The sequence below is a fragment of the Leptosomus discolor genome, chromosome 6, assembly GCF_034619465.1.
Source record: "Leptosomus discolor isolate bLepDis1 chromosome 6, bLepDis1.hap2, whole genome shotgun sequence".
Taxonomy (NCBI): Eukaryota; Metazoa; Chordata; class Aves; order Leptosomiformes; family Leptosomidae; genus Leptosomus; species Leptosomus discolor.
This window is the reverse complement of record NC_141396.1, coordinates 35948972-35967672: the sequence shown is the minus strand read 5'-3', so window position 1 is coordinate 35967672 and position 18701 is coordinate 35948972. Positions and strand designations below refer to the sequence as shown.

Below are 18701 nucleotides of genomic sequence, written 5' to 3'. Positions count from 1 at the left end.
AGATTGAAGCTGTATTTTTGGCTGTGTGAGTTTGTAAATAAATCGATGTGGTAGTTCGGGTAACATGGAGAGGTACTAGGGTGAGATGCTGAGCTGATCAGTGGGAACGTATTTATACACATCATGTTTCCAGGCCATTCAAATACTGTTCTGACAGCTGTCTTTAACATTTTGCATTTGGCTTGTCCAACGTAATTCGTCTGTTTTTTTCAATGTCAAAATTACTGTCTGGAATTGACTGCTGCATATTGGTATTACAGCTCTGCTTCACTTTTGACCCATGTATCTGCAGTGAGGAGAATGGCAAAACCCACCAAGACTCCTTAGAAGAAATGATCCCCTGCAGCCTGCCTTCCTTTGAAGTTTAGTAATTTCTGCTCCATTATAGTGATACTTTCTTTCCTATCTAGCAGACAGTATTAAGCCTGTTGCACATTTTTTAGGATCATGTGAAATGGTCTGTATTTATGAGTAGATTCAGAAGTATCGTGGAACTAAGAGTTGAGACGTTAAGGTGGTTTTGGAGAGTATGCATATATGTTTGTCTGTAGAAGAGATCCAGATGAAGCATCTCCAGTCTATTCCACAAGCCACTTGTGGTGTTCTGTCCTTTTCTGAAACAAATTGATTACACCTACAGTTTGGTACAAAGTAGCGTGGAAGCCTTCAGCAGCCTAACAGTTACAGCAGCGTGCCCCACACATGAATATTCAACTGAGAAGCTTTAATTTCCAAGTGGAGCTTGCATGTTCTCTGTGTTCTTTCTTAAAAGTATGATCATAGCTTTGGTATGCTTACTATAAGTTTTGCTCCAGCTTTAAATGTGAATGTCTTATAAATTATTTTTTTTTCTCAGAATTAAACATTTTATCAATGTGTTTTTCCCTTATAAAAATGAACAGGGTGATTTAGTCTTTCCTGTGAGCTATGTTATGATTTAAACTTAAATTGTTTAGCACTTCTGGGTTGATATAGATAGATGGATATTATTTGCTTCTGTGTTGTTTTCTAGTAGGTATGTGTTGAACAAACCTGAAAATTCTTGTTCACAAAAATGAGACTTGATAGCTAGTAAATGGGCAACATCTTTTGATGTGTTACATTTTTCAGGTATTGGAGTTTAATTTTGTATTTTATGATGCTGTGGATTTTTGAAGCTAGCAATTTACATTTCCTATATATTTACTTTTTCACGAGAGAGAATCAGTCATCTATTTTGTTATTTGCTCTAATACATTAAATGATGGGGGACACTGAAGAAGTTTTTTATTAGCCTCATAACTCTTCACCAATATCACTTCAGTAACCACAATTGTTTCATCTTGGTTGAACTGTCTGTGTGGCATCTGCTTTTGTCTGTTGTAATACCATTTTCTTCAAATACAGCAGTCTTGTGCAAGGGCAGAAGTAATGGGGGAGAACGTGGTAAATCAGTGAGTTCTCCACCATCTGCTTTAAAAGAGAGAAAACAGATGTTGGTATCTCTAACAGTATCAGACATCTTAAGAACAGTCTCCAGCCTTTCAGTTGAGAGATTAATTAAAAGTACATATCATGCCTTAATAGTAGTATTTCTGAAGCTAAAGGGAAGATATTTTGGTGAAGTGAGACATTTTTCATGTACGTTTTCACCATCATAGCAAAGTCCACACACAATGCTGCTGAAGTTAATGAAGAAATTGTCATTAGCCTATAGCTATGGTAATCTGCTTGAACATTAGTATCTTTAATTTCTTCTCTTATACCTTTGTTCCACAACCAGTCTAGTCTGACATAACATCATCAGTTCTGTGATAGACTTGATCTCCCTCCCTACTCTCAAGCTGTTATTTCTGCCTCCTTCCCTTGTGACTAATGATAGCGATCATACGGCTATTCTGTGATATGGATCAGGAGACTGCTGAAGCTGAGAATTAACCTGGGGAGCAAGTAAGAAGGTTAGTTTTCATTCAGGTCAGCTGTGTGATGTTGTTTGCTGTATGGATATATGAATACTGCTTGCTGGCATGAGGGAAAAGGAGTCTAAAGGAGGAGCAGACCATGGCTTTTGGTGGCAGTGCAGACTAATGCCAGGTTGAGCTGACAGTGGCCCAGCTTTGGTGTTAGAAGTTAATGTTTCTTTTCGGTGTTAGTAGATAGCTGTCATTATCAGCTGCCAGGAGATGTTGCATGGAAAAAGCTGTTAGTCTAGTCCTCAAGTATCATAATACTACATGATCCTATTTGAATGAATGATCCTTTGTACCATCAGAACACTGCAGTCTTAATGCGATGGGCAGCCTGCAGGAAAGGAACATGTACAAAACCAGTTGTGCTCCAGTTTCCAGTTTGGCTATCTGACAAGGAGTGCAAATGATACAAAGAAGAAAACCTTTCTCATATCCTCTAGCATAATTTACTGACATTAGTACTTGCAGGATATTAACCTTTTTCTGTTCGTGGAAGTTGAGGTTTGTTGTTTTAAAAAGGTTATAAAGCATGTGGCATTTTTAGCTGGTTGGGGTACTATGGAATCCTAAAGCTTAGAGCCACCAAAATATATTGGAAGGCCTAATGCTTTATGCTCTTGTTTAAGTAGACTTAGTTAGATGTTTGCTTTGGCTTGAACTTCCCTAGTAAACAGTATGAAGGGGAAAAAAAAATCCCAACTTTTAGATTCCCGTGGAAGTCTCATGTTGGCTGAGACCGCATGGCTGTTTTATGATGGAACTTGGAGGGAGAAGACTTAACTAGAAAATGCCTTGAGGTTTTCAGTCTTAACTTTCATCTTCGAGCATCTGTTGTGTTAGAATAGAAATCTCAACAAATTCTCAGTTTGTAATATTAAATAAAAATACCTACCCTGAGTAGCCTCAACTTCTGTAGCAATACAGAAGCTATTCTGGTTTATCCTATCTTCTGCTTGCCCCACCTGCAGTTAGTGGATGTAAGACTGAGAATGATCAAGTTTCTTAAAGTTGTTGGAGGACATTTGCTGTAGATTCATACTGCACGAAAGTGCTATGAATGTTTTATAAACAATTTCTATTTCCCCATGCCTTTAAAACTTGAAAGTATTCTTCCTGGAAAGGAATTTCTTTTTTATCTCTTCAACTTCATCCTTTTTTCTGAATTTATAAATTTTCCTGAGATGCCACATTTTGTTGATGGCAATCCTGCAGCAGAATGCCAGCAAAGGAAAGGCAGGTAATAAAACATCATTATTAGAGACTTGTGATTAAAAAAAAACTAGTGTAGATGTTTTGGATGTTTTTGGGACAGGGGCGGACGGCAATAAAGAGCAGAGATTATAAATAGCTATAGCATGCAGTAATAGGTATAGATAGCATAGATTGACAAGGGAACACATTCCACTTGTTGAAGTAAGAAGCTGAGATCATTGATGCGTGGTTCCATCTGACATCTTTGTTCTGTGGCATTGTGCATATTGCTGTTACCAGCTTTTTACCTGATTCTGAGATTTTTAAACTGGAATACTGGAAGGGTGATTGGGATCCTCATGGGTGCTTCGGCACCCCAGAGGCAGCTGGTGATGTAGATGGTGGGGAACAGAGGCAAACACCAAGGGAAGTGCATGAGGTGGACATAAGTTCGATGTAGCTGTAGCATCGATGGGGTGGGACTGGTTGGTCCACATTCTTGTATGTGTGTATACGTCTTATTAGCTGTAGCTAAGGAACAAGGTTTTTGGCAATTTCTAGTGTCTAACTGCATAAGCTTGGAAAGCAAAGGCACAAGAATTTTTTTCTTTTTGTTTCCTGCACACCCACCTTCTTCCTCTGTCACTGATGCAGGGTCAGACTTCAGTCATTTGGGGAAATTCTAGCATGTCTCTGAGAGAAATGTCTGATTTGGAGAAGTGTGAAGAGGTGAATCTTAAAACTTTGGCTGATTCATGTCTCTGAGCTTCCAAGCTTTTAAACTGAGCTTTTAAACAGTTTCTGTAGAAGTAGCATCAGATTCAAGGTGGCAGATGACTACCGTTCTTGTGTTTTCATGATTTCTTCCTGGAAACTGAAATGCTAAAATGTCATTCAAGACAGGAAAGAGACATAATGTGATCTGCAAGTGGATTTTCTGTGTTACATTTGTGGAATGATAAATGCAAAATATATCTAGCAATTTGACTGTCTGCTTTACTAAATTCCAAATTAAAAGGCATTAGGAAATGTATCAGTAAGAGCAATTTTGGAAGTAGTAATAAAAGTAGCAAGTACAGCACCAGTTTGTTTGAATCCTCGATCTCTTGTGCATTATTGTCGACACAGAGTCTAATTTGCAATTCTGAGTTATAAAAAGCTTCGTTTACCGTCCTAAGGCTGTCAGTACTATTTTTAACAGAATAATCTCAAGCAAAGTTTTCTTTCTGATTTCTTTGGAACTTGCTGTCTGATGAGATCTGCTAGCTAGATGTTTACATTCATGCATAAAATAGGGATAAAGTATATGTGTTTCTCATCACACCACTTCTGTCTCCTTTCCACTTTTTCTGGGAAAACGCAAAATGAATTTTAAATTAATAGCTGCAGTTGCACTAACTTTGTGTTCTATAGCATCACTGAAATTCTAGAAGAATGCAGACTGTTGCTGTTGATGCTTGATCCGTATCTCTAAGGCAGAATTATTACCTATACATGCATAATTTTCTGGGAAGAATGTTCTTATAAGGAATTTTTTTCTGGATAGCACACTACATCCTTCTTTTTACCTGTACCTAAATCATGGCGTGTATAAATAATTAGTGATGCTTCAAAAATCACCCCATTTCTCATTTCCTTGATGGCCTGTCTTTCCATTGGAGGCAATTACTTTGAGTCAATATTCTGCTGGGGTTTCTGTAAGTGGAAGATAGACTAAAGGTTTGAAGTCATTAGAAACATATGCCAACAATAGGGGAAAAATGTAGTCATTTGATGGTGGGTGACATACAGTTTAGGTAGTATTGGGTTCTTCTTTTACAGAATGATAGTGTGAATGATGTGTAGGGACCTAATTTCATGATCATGAGTCTCTGCACCTGGGCTTCAGAAATGATTCTTAGCAATAACTTGAATAAGTATTCTTTCCTAAGGGGGGCAAGAAAAGATTTTCTTTATTTGAATTTCTCCTTACCCGCCCTGAACTATCCTCACTGTCTAGAACTGGTTTTGTTTTGAGCTCAGAGGGAGCACGGACTGTATATATGAACTACAGGACAGAAAATGAAAACTAGGAGGAAATGTGGATGTACTTAGCCTTACCTTAATGTCATGCATACCTGCTAAGATGCTGACAATGTATTGTTTTCACTTTGCACCATTTTCTTAATTCTTTTTAATTTTGGGTTGGTTTTTCTTGTTTTTGTTTGGCTGCAGAGGATTTTGCTTGAGAGAATTCTGGAAAAAAGTTATTTGAAACTCTCTTGGTGGGAGATGTTTCACTGGGGAAAAAATCTCTATCTTACCAACACAAGCCCCTCAAAATGAAGCAGCAAGCATCTTTTGAACTGCAGTTGTTTACCAAGGGGACAAAGAAGGTGTTTTGTTTTATTGGTTTCACTTTGTAGGTGGTGTGACATAAAACATTGGTTTTGGAGGAACTTGTAAAATCTACAGCAAGCAGGCTGGGGGTGCGCAAGAAGTTGGGAGGGGACACAGCCGGGACAGCTGATCCCCGCTGACCAAAGGGATATCCCAGACAACACAACATCATACTCAGCATATAAAGCTGGGGGAAGGAGGAGGAAGGGAGGACATTCAGAGTGATGGTGTTTGTCTTCTCAAGTAACTGTTAGATGTGACGGAGCCCTGCTCTCCTGGAGATGGCTGAGCACCTGCCCACCCATGGGAGGTGTGAATGGATTCCTTGTTTTGCTTTGCTTGTGTGCAGCTTTTGCTTCACCTGTTAAACTGTCTTTATCTCAACCCATGAGTTTTCTCACTTTTACTCTTCACAGCCCACCCGGGGGGTGGGGGGTGGGGAGAGTAAACAAGTGGCTGTGTGGGGCTGAGTTGCCAGCTGATGTTAAAGCATGACATGAGTATTGAGTTGTCTTAACCACAAGCAGGATCCCTCCATTGCTGGTCCTGTTATTGAAGACAAGTGCCTCACCTGAAGCGTTGTCTGGAAACATTCCTGCTAGAGAAAGAAAGAAAATGGTAGGTGTGGGCTGTTTGGCTTTTTCTTCTATTCACAGTTGTGTTGTTTTAGGTCCCTTAAAAATTAATTGCGTGAGAGGATCAGGAAAAGAAGATTTGAGTGTGTATAGGTTGTCACAGAGAGAGAAAGCCTAGCAAGGTCCTTGGAGCCTGCAGTGAGGAGCCATACAGTGAGGCCACAGGAGGACAGAAAAAACTTCCAGGGATCAGGAGGGGCAGGGTAGTGCTTGCTGCGGCTTAGGTCTTTGGCTGTGGCAGCAACAAGTGAAAAGTTGAGGCTGGGCTCTTCCGTCTGCATGAGTGATATGGAGTGTATTGGAGGATGTCTGTTGGTCCCACTTGTTCATCAAACTGTTTCTACCTATTCTTTCCAGAGGTACTTCAGGGATTCTTTTGACCTTCATGTCCTCGTTTCTGTGTAACCCTCCTAAAGCTTTCTGCCTGTCTGTCTATTCAGTAACGCATGTTTCTGTCAAGTTGAAAACTTGCTTTTGTCTTCAGTTCTTGATTTCTTTTACTCAGTCCATACCATAGTTCATAGATGTTATAGGAAATGTAGTGCAATGGCATTTAGACAAATGACTACTGAAAAAGGTTGTCTGTAACGGTGACAGTTTTGTTAGAAATCCCAAGAGGGAATGAGGAACTAATTGGGTGAATTTATTAAACTTTTAGTGGGTTGTTTGGGGTTTTTTTTGTTGCTGTTTTGGTTGGGGTTTTTTGCATAATATACTTCAAAATGTACATGAAGCAACAGTTGTGGCATACGTGTTGAGCTTTACGCATGTCTTTTTTTTTTTTTTAATCTCAGTATAAAAACTTAATCCGTATGTGCATTCATCTTAACCAAATGTTCAAAGTCTGTAATGGTAGTGTAGTTACACTGCAATTGTTCTAGTTCCATTGCAGTTGTATTTACCTCTGTAAAGTTGGCTACATGAATGGTCCATAAGGACCTTTCTGTTTTATATGCAGTACACTATAAACTGGAATAAAGATCTGCTTGGGTATGAAATCCAATAAACAGAAGCTTTGTTTTTTATACTGTAATTTCAGTATGCAGCTAACTTAATTGATAATTATGGGCTTTGTATTCAGATACAGGAGTTTTTAATGCTGAATGCCTTTCAGGATCAAGTCCTGAGACTGTAAACTCCTATGGAGAGTTTTCTTTATGTCTGCATACTCTGGAAAGCTATACTGTAGCTATAGGAGTGAAACTTGTGCTGTTGACAGTACGGCTTATCCCAGTTTGATCAGCTAACTCTTATCACCAGTGCTGTTAATTTCTGTACCATTATAGTTGGTCTATTGTAATGGAGCATTTATCTTAAGAAAATGCAGAAAACCACAAAAGGCTTCATTCTCAATTTAGTATGTTTATACAGAACTACTATACAGAACAGTTCTGGATGGAGCACTGTTTAAGGTATGACTCCCACTATGGTTTTGAGTTTAAAATAACAAATGAAACGTTATAAACACAACTTTGTTTTGATTATTTATTTCTTTTTCCATATATCAGTAAGTCTTGAGGATTACTTTAGCCTTCCATTTCAGAAATTTGCTTCTCTTGAAGTTAAAATTTGCATTTGAGAATGCATTGCTCAAGGCTTGATGAAATCTTGTGACGTGTTCTGTGCTTTCTGAGCAGAGTCTCATTGTCTCATACATACACAAACTGTGGACACAAGAAAGTAATTGTTTAGTTAGAAAATTAAAACTGTAGGTAAAATTGTTTAAAGTAATTGACCAGTGTTGTTATTTGCTTGATCTGAAGTGAGATACTGGATACTGTGTGTATATCCAATACAAAAAATACAGTCTGAGGAACGGTGTTATTTGGTTGATTGGAAATACCCCTACTTTATTTCAAGAATCAAAAGTGCGATTTGTGTGATCCACCCCCTATACCTTTGAATACCGTATCCAAAACATTTCCTGTGTCGTTTACAGACACTGTTCAATAAGGCAGAAATAGAAATGCTTGTTTATGCTCATTACTTCAGTTTCAGTATTGCAAAATAGAGAAAGTGAAAGTACTTAACAACTAAAATTACTAATTTCATGCAAATGAAGCACCTGCAATCTGACCTGCAGAAAAGACCCAACCTATTTTGTGATCTGCTGTCTGCTTCGCTTGTCAGGTCAAGTGAATTAGTTCTGGAAGGGAGGTGCTGTCAGGGTGGATTTGAAAGTCAGTCTTTGTGTTCAGTCTGTTTTATCCCCTGTCTCCAAAATATAAGGAAACTATCCACCCAGATGTGAATCCTGAATACTTTACTGCATTTTCAGTTCTTTTGCACTTTTGTAATATTTTTAACTAAAATTATAAGGTCTCTTTTTTTAAAAAAAAAAACCCTTTATTTTTATTTGCTTGTCTCAATATTTTTATTAGGCTCTCTGCTGAAGTGTTAAATATAACTGTGTGCCTTTCCTGTAGAAGGTTTCCAATTGCATTCAGAAATGTGCATGTAGTCCCTGTATAAAACAAATACATGGTTGTGTATGGGGGGGGGGGGCGCTTTAGAGGACTGTGTTTGGTGTGTGTGTTTTTGTTTTCGTAGGGCTTGTGGGGTTTTTTGTTTGTTTCTTTGTTTTCTTCCTCAAGAGTACACTACGCCTCTCAGCAGTGCTGGGCTATGTTGGGAGGTATGCTTTTGAGTAAGTTACCCAAATCATTTTAGTAAAGTACAAAAACTGTAACCTAATGTAATAAAAACATATTTCTGTATATCACTAGCAGCTACTGCCTAGACATCAGGAGATAAAGCTATACAGGACCTCATAATTCTGTTAATTCTTGAGTGGATGCTTTACCTGTGTGCTCATAATTTATTTGCAAGATTCTTGGCCAGTAGCTTGTAATACCAATGTAGAAATTAGATCTGCCCTTAGGGGTTGGTATCAAGAAGGCCTTTGCTAGATTTGAACAAATACGTGAACTTTGTTCAGTGACCTTTTTTCAAAGCTTAGTTAAAGTTAGTTAATAATCTCAGAAGTAAATCCATATTTAAGCTCTAAAATTTACTACCAAACATAGTCAATGATGTCATTATCAAACCAAGTGCCTCCAGTGCAGTCCCTTCTTCCTGCTTTAAATGATTGGAAAGGAGGAAGAAACAGGATCCCACAGTAAATTATTTACATGCTAGTTCTGCTGAAATAGAGACTGTAAATAGGACTTTGAAATTTTATTTTGGATTGTAATTTGTCCGAGTATTATAACCATTGCATTTAGTATTATAGGGATAGCTGTGTTCTTATGATTGCATCGTTATTTCTTGCTGGAGTGTTTGAGTCTGAAGCAGTAAGTGTCTGACTTCTTTTAATATAATGTAAAAACTTATATTCGTGTGTTTATCCCATCATACCACTGGTACAGCTAACTCCTCATAACTATCAGTACATGATAATGCTGATGAGAGTTGTTTTTCAGCATGTTGTGAGAGAGAGCAGCGTGCTGTGGATAGAACTTCTCTTTTCAGAAGAGGAAGGAAGTTTCTTGTGGAAGTACAATCTTGCTTTGTAGTTGATGTGTCACTTTTGATATAATGATTAAACTATCTTCCCTAACTTGGCATCTCCTTTTAGCTGTTTTCAGTGGGGGTAGATTTCACCTTTTAAATTCACTGAACAATTAATCTTGGTTTTGTTAATAAATACAGAAAATAATTTATTTACTCTAGGATTGTACTTACACCTTGGGTAGAATTTGTCTGTTGTCTCAAGCTGCGTTATGATCTCAAATTTACATAATTATATTGACTGGAATACATTTTATGATTAAATGTTTTGTATACAAGATGCTCAGCTTTCAAAGCTTTTAAATTGATAGGGGTTTTTCGTATGTTTGTTATTTTAATAGCTTTTTACGTGGGTTGCCAAAGCAACAGTATCATATATCCCTGAGGTGTTTTATCATTATAGTGGGGTTTTTTTGCTTGCAAGTTTGTTTTTTGGGTTAGTAGTAAATATGGATGCCTTCTTACAGAGCTTGGGGATGTCTGGATACTTAAGATCCCCCACTGTGTTGTTTAAGAGAAATACAAAGCACAGCTTGACAGAAGTAGTTCTGCACAATTTTCTGTTAAAAAAACCAAAACCAACAGACTGATGTTTCTGCGGTTTCATTCGTAGTAACTGTTGTGTCAGGAAATACTATTTCATGATGTAGCTGCATTGTCAATTGACATTTATCTGTTTACATTTCTATTACCTTAGAGTATCCCTGAAACATGAGTTGCTCTTGCCCCAGAAGGAGTTAGTAACTAAGTATGTGTCATACAATTATTTTGTAACTCTGCATTACAGAACAGAATTATAGAATATTTCAGGTTGGAGGGGCCTTAAGATGTCTATAGCCCTGTCTTCTACTCAAAGCAAGTTCAATGCTGAATTTCAAACTGCCTTTTTCTGAATTTTCACTGATTGGGTCTTGAAAATCTCCAAGGACAGAGACTGCACAAACTTTAGGCAACCTGTTCTACTGCTTGACTGATCTTGGTGTGAAAAGTGGTCTTGCACACCTCTGTGCTCTCTCCTGTCAGAACCTCTCCCAATTTCTGACCCCGTCAGAACGTCCTCCCACCATGTGTCGCTGTGAAGACCCTGTCTCTGTTGTCTTGTATTCTATTTGTATGTGTTGAGAGGCTGCTGTTAGGTCCATTTGAAGCCACCTTTTTCCCAGGCTTTTGTGAAGTAGAATGAGATGATTAGTTCAGTAATAGCTTGGAAAAAAAAAAATTCAGCTTCTAAAAGCTCAGAAGAGTTTTCTGTGTTATTTTTTTGTGTTATTCATGCACATACCTCAATGAGTCTTGCAAGGAATGCTTAGAAACTGTTCACATTAGATAGATGAATTGAGATTAATATAAGATGCACAAAATAGTTTTGATTTTAAATGAAAACAGGCATTCTGATCTTAAGAAGTGACAGAAGCAAATGACACATTTGATCTACTGTTCATGTTGAATATGACATCCCATTATACTTATACAGACTGTTGAGCTTGCCAGTTTGGTGAGACTAGAGAAGGCAACAGGCAGAGTCCTGATCTGGACTTTGCCTTGTAAGTGTGTGGTTTACATTTCTGCAGTAGAAGTTGGTACTAAATCTTTGTAATCTGTGCACAAACACTACACTTAATAAGTGTGTCTAGAAGTCCCTTTTGATTGAGTCCATGAGAGCTGTGCTGTGCTCGAGTGCAATCGATTTTCCGTATGTGTACTATTTGTGTAGATCTTATTTTTCTGTGTAGTTATCCATACCTTTCCCTTAGAGATGAACACCCCATCCATGCACAACAAATGAACATGTTGTCGTTCTGAAGGCTAGAATGAAGCAGTGAATTACTCAATGGTGAAGTCCGAAGAGAAAAGTTGCCCATGCTTTTGTTAGAGTTTGCGCTTTTCATAAGAATCTGTTTTAAATATTAGTCACTGTTAACACTGTGGCTTTGTTTACTGGTCAGTGTGGGTAAAGGTGGTACAACATGGCCAGTGGAGAAGAGAAAGTGAGGGACAGAATGTGAAACCACCAGAAATGTGAATTCAGAAGGCCCAGTTAGATTGGGGTCTCCAGTCTTAAGATCTTGTTTTGAAAAGTGTAAATTGAGTTTGAAATAGAAGACTGTCATTTTAGAAACACGTTTCTGAAGTTCTTATTTTGATGTAGTAGCTGTTTTTTATATGTCGTTGTATGTAATTGGAGAAGATACTGCATGAAGAAAACACAGTGAATGAAATCTGGTAGGATAATTCCTAATGACACTATGATAATGACTATCAACCAGCAGATGAACTATGACATATTCACCTTTTGTAGCATCTTCCTGTGAAATTGGATCAAGCATGGTAGGAATGAAAACAGTGAAGTTTCAACTCCTGCAAGTTTCTTACCTTTAAGAGCGTATTGGGGGAGCTGTTGTAGAACCAAAGAGACATGGGCTTTTATGTGTTACAATGTATATGGAAAGTTCTTATATCTTTGGTATTGATGTTGAAATAAAGAAACCAGACATTATTTCTTGTATGCAACTATGGAATATCCAAATGTAATCAGATGTTAAGATCCTGTTTCAGTTTAACAAGCTCAGAGGGCATTTAATTGGCCATGCTTTCTCTCTATCTTTGTGGCCCATCTCCTGGACCCTTTGGGCAGCAGACACTGGAACAGTTATATAGCCAGTGGTCTCAGTGCTTTGTTGTAGCTCATATTGTAGACTGCTAGGTGGATAGAAGATGGGACCTAATACTTGGAAATCATGCAGAAGCCTGTGTGCTGCAAAGCCTAGCTTTGTGAGGACTGTTGTTCATGCTTCTCACCGGCAGTGTGAGAGAAAGCACCTTTCTGAAACCTGTTTGCAAGTTTGTCCATCTTGCAGTATTGTTTAGGATGCAGTTCTGATATCAGAGCCACAAAGGCTGAACAGATCTGTTCCTGTTGTGTTGGCTGAGTAGTATTTCTTCCTGCCTGCTGCAGAAACAAAATCTGGGCTGGATCTCCATCTGGCAGGAGCTCAAAATCTTTATTCTAAAAGCCATGGCATGTACAAGGATTGACAGTGAATTGTTTTTCGCGTGTGTTTTGCATCTTAAAAAAAAAAAAGTCATGAATTGTGTAGAAATATATGCTTGTTGCTTGAAACATGCTTTCCAAAAAGTACTCAATTTTGAGGCTTAACTAGTAAGGGCAAGTATTTATTTCATTTATAAGATTTTCAAATATTTACAGTTAGTATTGAAAAAATATTAATTACAAATTAATCATCCCAACTCTTTTAAAAATGTCCCACAGTATATAGATGATGCCTGTTTGATGCCAGCCTTGATGCCTTTTCTTCCTGGCATTTAATTTTAGCTCTATTTTGATGTCAGTTGATGCCATGTGTGGTCCACTTTCCTTCTCCTCTTTCTTCCACCAGTACAGGATCAACTTTTCCGTGGTTTAGAAGTTTAAAACATTCCTGGTAGATGTTTCAACTGCCCTGCTCTTAAGTACTTCAAATGATGGAATGTTTAGAGACTCTCCAGGCAGTCTGGTTTTGTGCTTATCAACTGTCCCTTGAGTTAGGCATTGAGGAAAAAACCAACCAAACAATAGAAAACCAACCCAAAAAGCTAAACAACATTCTCTCTTGCTACAGCTCTGTCCAGTACTTCCTGACCTATTCCTGGTGACAGATTGCAGCTTATTTCTTGTACTTAGCAGCTACCTTTTATGAATCTGAAAATTGTCGTATATCCCCTCACTTGTATACTGCAGTTTATATATGTTACCAGTGCTACTAGTCCTTTGTATCACAGTCTTTCCTATTACAAATCTGCAACATAAAGGATTGCTAGTAATAGGCTGACCAAAATGGTGAAGATTGTATTCCTGTTGCTGATGTACCAGCATATACTGGTCTATTAAGGTGTCTTGCAAAGTTTTTTTTATGGTTTGTTTTTGGTTTTTTTTTTTTTTACAGGACCAATGTGCAATTTGAACTGTTTCTTCCTTTCTGTAGAAAGCAGAAGATAACTTGGCATTTGCTTTATTGGGGATCTTGGTTTTATTCTTCTCTTCTGCTTTTTAATTCTCTCCCATTTATTTGTGTACGTAGACATTGTCCTGTTGTTGTTACATTGTGCAGTTTCTGGGTACAATTTTGGAATAGTGATAAGCACCCAACATGTTTCTTGCTTTATAAATTTTTCTTCTGTTTAACAAATTTTTTATTCTTTTTCTCATGACTTATTTTGTTCTAGCTTATGAAAACAAAGCTTAAGGTAGAGTAGAATGTATTACATAAGTGTAAATGCTTATCAGTATGGCTTTTACCTTCGAAATAACAAATAATGAGTCTTGTCTGAAGGACAAAGGAAACAGTTTTCTACTAATTCCTAAAATGGTTAAGCTGCTAATACTATTTTTAAAAAAATATATGCAGGTACACCGTTTCTGCACTGAATTTTCTGTTTGTATATTCTACGCTTCATTAGAGAAGTAGCATCACAGGCAACATTGTCTCTCAAACCAAAGAGGTTTTGGCACCAAGGTGAAGCTTGGTAGGGTTGCTTTTGTTCCACAGAAGTTTCTGTGAGGAGCTGAAGGATGTGATACATACTGTCACTAGAAGTGGTACTCCTGAAGTACCAAATGCAGAATTGTTTTAAAAACATGGTTGGTGTGCAACTCCTGAGTCACCATGTTTTCTTCCTCATTTTCCAATGTCTGGGAGTTAAAACTAGGCATTAACAAGAAGGCCTTGTGCCTCTAGTATACACCTGGGAGAACAGGAGATCAGTCTGTTTTAAAGGGGTTGAAGAAAACAGTATTAGTGCAGGCCCTTTCCTGCTTTAGGTTGTCTGTTCATCTGTGCATGTGTGGGATCTTTTTATTAGTTTTGCCAAGTCACGTGGAGTAGCCACAGTCTGAAGTTCCTTATAGCTTAAAAATAAAGTTGTTTTAGCAAATAAAAACTTCTGATTTATTGTATTGCTGAAGCACCTTCAATCCAATGGAAACCTTAAGCAATGAACTCCATCACCACAGATCCTGAGAAATGTGGTAACAAAACTGAAAAGGTGATCTGAAGCCTAGTTCATAAACCAATTAGAGTTGCACTTTTGAATTTTAAGCATTTGTTTTAATAAACAAAGGAAGTAGTTTGTATTACTGGAGAAATTGGAAGTCAGTTGAAACTGGCTTTAGCGTAGTGTGTTATTGCCTACTTTGAAGTATTTATTCAAAGTGAGTGTTTAGTGCTAAAGGTGAGTACTGTAATGGAGGAAAATGCTGAACACCTACCTTTATAAAAATGAACCCTAATAAGCCCTTAAATTCCCTGCTTTAACTGTTGTAAAAAAAAATAAAAACAATCTGTACTTTCAGAACCTTCAGTAGAAGAAATGTACAAAAGTGGAAATTTAAACCTTCAGCAGCTTGAGTGGTCTGTTGTCTTATTTGAGAAGCCAGAATCAATTGGCTATCCAAGCATAAATAAACATCTGCAGGAAGAGACCCCGTTTCCAAAGTGGTGCTGCAAATGTATCATGCATGTGGGAAAGTAGGCAGAGGGTTTATTACAGTAGTTTGCTTGTGCCTGGGGGGTAGGCACCTTTGTTGGTGTCTTTGAATGGGACTTCAAAGTCCCTGGTGACTCATTTTTAATGCCTACGTTCTGATGAGGTAGAAGTGATCAACCTTTTCAGCATTGCTGTGCTATTACTGTTTTTCAGATGTTAGAAATGATGCGTGATTTTTAGCAGTGCTCTTCTCTTCTAATCTCCCTGTAAGTTACTGTGATTCTCTCCTGCATTTTGTTGGAGGAGAGACTGTTATCTACAAGCTAAAATATAAGGCATCTTCTGCACGTTCAGTATTTTAACTGTATATGTTTCCTAGCAATTGCATTTGGAAAAAACAGTAAATGACCGTGGGGAATTGGGATCGCGTTTTTCATGTAAGATACATAAATGGCGTGGCTGCTCTTAGGGGTAGGATTGTACGCCATCAAGACAGCATCTGCTTCCAGATGATACAGCTGATAAATGCTTTTGCTGCAGATTTTGTAGATCTGGAATATGGATAAAATAAAATTGTATAACAGATAACAAAGGGGCTATATTGAAAGGGTGTCTGAAAACCATGGGAAAAAATGTGTTTAGCACAATCCAAATTATAATCAGAAAAGGAAAAAAGTAGTCAGTTCTAAGTCCTTACTGGGCCTGGCTAGAGCAGTGTTCTGTCACTTGCTTGTGACATCTACTGTTTTAAAAGTCAGTGGCATTCTTTTAAGGATACTGCATGAAATCAGAGTTTTAAGTGAGCCTTTAGACTTTATTATGCATGTGCTGCATGGCTTGTGAGCTGTGCTTTTTTAAAAAGCTGTGTCATTGAGGTGCTTTGATTTTATTTTTTTTTTAAAGAGTATTTCATATTATCTGAGGTGCAGATAAAGCAATTTTTTTGTTGTTGTTACTATTATCATCAGATATTTTTAAAACAACAAGCTGTTGCAGCTTTAAAAACAGAAAAAAGACTGATCAGACTCAACTTTAAAGCTGTTCAGTGCTTCTTTCCGGTAAGTGGAAAAAAGTGCCTTTAATCACAATTAACTAGATTCTTTACTTTGGTTCTTTATTCTTCTCTAAATACAGGTAGTTTGATAGTGTGTTCTTTAAGGTAGCTGTATGTTGCTGTCCTGTGTATATGAAGGCAGAATTCATTGTCAAAAAACTGAAAGTCTGATGAATCAAATAATTTGGGTATTAGTAACCTGGAAAATGGGGAGAATGACAACTTCAGCTTTATTCACTGTATTTTGTGGTTTTCTGCATAACTTTGCAGATGTTTTGTCAAAACAGGAAGGTTGTGCAGTGTAAATCACCACTAATCCAATAGGAATTCTATGGCAGTGTTGCACCTGATTGGTAATGTTTAGACAACAATTAAACAGCGTCTATATATATTTGTTATGTCATTATTTAAAATTAAGTAACACTTTTATGATAACTCCATTCCTGTTTTATTGATGTAGATTCTGGTGTGTTGGTGTAATATTGCATATTGGTGCTATTTTATGCAACTGATGACATGTTAATAATGTAGTCTTCCTCAGTTCTGCGTTAGTCTGCTTGATGTTTTAATCTTAAGCAAATTGTTGTTTTAATTTGTTAGAGAATTTAAGGTAAACTGAGAGCTTTTTGTCTTCAAAAAGTTGAGTTAGTGTTTATTTGCCTGATTTGTGGTTGGTTTTTAAAATTGTGTTCTTTGTTGAATTTTTCTTTTCCTGCAATTTAAAGATGCTTCTTTACTTTTCATGATGCACATAGAGTGGTTTATTCATTTAATCTCTGCAGTGACTGTTTCTCTTCAGGCTCTTTCCTGCTCTAGACTGACTTAATTTCTTTTTCATTCTTTTCTCACAGTTTTAGGATTTTTACGTCTATGATGATGATGGCATTGATGTTGTTCTGTCTTCAGTGGGAGAGAAAATCTTTTGTGTCTTTCCAGAAGTATGGTGCCCCAAAATGAATAGGGTTTCAAAAAAAGCCAATAGTGCAAAAGTAGAGCAAAACACTTGCCTCATGTTTTTTCAGGTATTTCTTCTGGTTTTACTTCTCAGACTGTTGGTTTATCTGACAGTACCTTATTTTTTGCAACCACTTGGTATGGTGGACTTGCATTTGTTTACTGATACACTGTAAAAGCAGATGCATTTTTGCTGCTATCTCTCCACTTGGTTCCAATTCTGAATTTGTTTTGCCTATTGGGTTTTTTTTTTTTTCCTTCTCTCTGGAGAATAGGATACTTTTATATTTGTTCTTATAGGACAGAATTCTAGTTTTTAGATCACTTGTGGAGTTGGTGATACTGTCCTTCATTGTAATTGCATACACTCTGACTTCTCCAACTGCCTGGTAAAGTAATAAGCACATGGTCTTTTCTTCCTTATCAAAATCATTAATAAAAAGACTCAATCCCAGCGGTATTCTTATGACAGCCTAATTGTGTATGTTCCTTCATTACAAGAGCACAAATATTACTAAGTTTGTCATTATTTAAATTTTGCCAGCTGTGTAAGTACATGTGCTATGTAAAAATACCAGCCAAACAAAACTGAATACAAATGTAGCTTACGATCCAGAACAAGGTCAAGAGGTTTAATATTACTGTAAAGGCGCATCAGATGGGCTTAGAATGAGGAATTTCCTAGCTCTTACTCTTTGGTGCAATGACTTAATTACAATGGGATGATATACCAGAATGTTTCAGAAATGTATACTGTCAGCACTGGGGATTAGTGTGGCATATTGTTTTTATTTATCCCATTTGTTACTTTACATGGTGTTTTGTCTTCTTAAAACCATTCTCTCCTTGATAAATAAGCAATATTGGGAAGGGGAAAGAAGGTTAGTGTAATTCAATGTTCAGCTTCTACCTGGGATATGTATTAGTTTAAATTTAAAAATGTTTATAGATACAACATCAACAAAAAGCTGTCTCAGGAAAAAAATCTCGTCTAGCAAATTAACTGATTGAAGAGGTACCTATAGAAATAATCACTTCAGGATCCAATGTTTCTATCTTCAACTAGTCTTTCCTGGGAGAGATGGAGTCTACCCTCTTCATGTGAACATAGTATTTTTAGACCTGACTTATAAAAGCAGCAGAGTGGTGTTTCTATAGTTGTGGTATGTGTTATGTCCAGTGCCAGTGATCCTAAAAGAAATACCTGTTGTCCTGGCAAAACTTTCCACTTACCTGACAGAGGCTGTTAATATCTCTTTCAATGAAGATACTCCATAATAACCTCCATGATAGCAGTTGTTAAGGAGTTTAAACTCACAACTGAAGTGATGTATGCCATACAAATAAGTATGTGCCTTAAATGTGTGTAAGTAAAAACCTCCTTGTATTAATATCTTGCAAACTGGAGTAGTATGAATTCTCTAACTAAAAATAAGATGTAGGTGGTTTTGCTATCCTATTCATTTAGTTCTTAAGTTATGAAGCTAAAAGGGAAGTTGGCCTAAGCAATATCTGACTGATATTCCTGCTGAGAACAGAAACAAA

At 37.3% G+C, this 18701-nt stretch overlaps 1 protein-coding gene across 4 annotated transcripts in view; it reads left to right on the top strand.

The window, feature by feature from the left end:
* The window catches only part of CTNNA3 (catenin alpha 3), a 536681-nt gene that overhangs the window by 361553 nt on the left and 156427 nt on the right, over positions 1 to 18701 (top strand). The gene's annotated exons all lie outside the window — the stretch shown is intronic.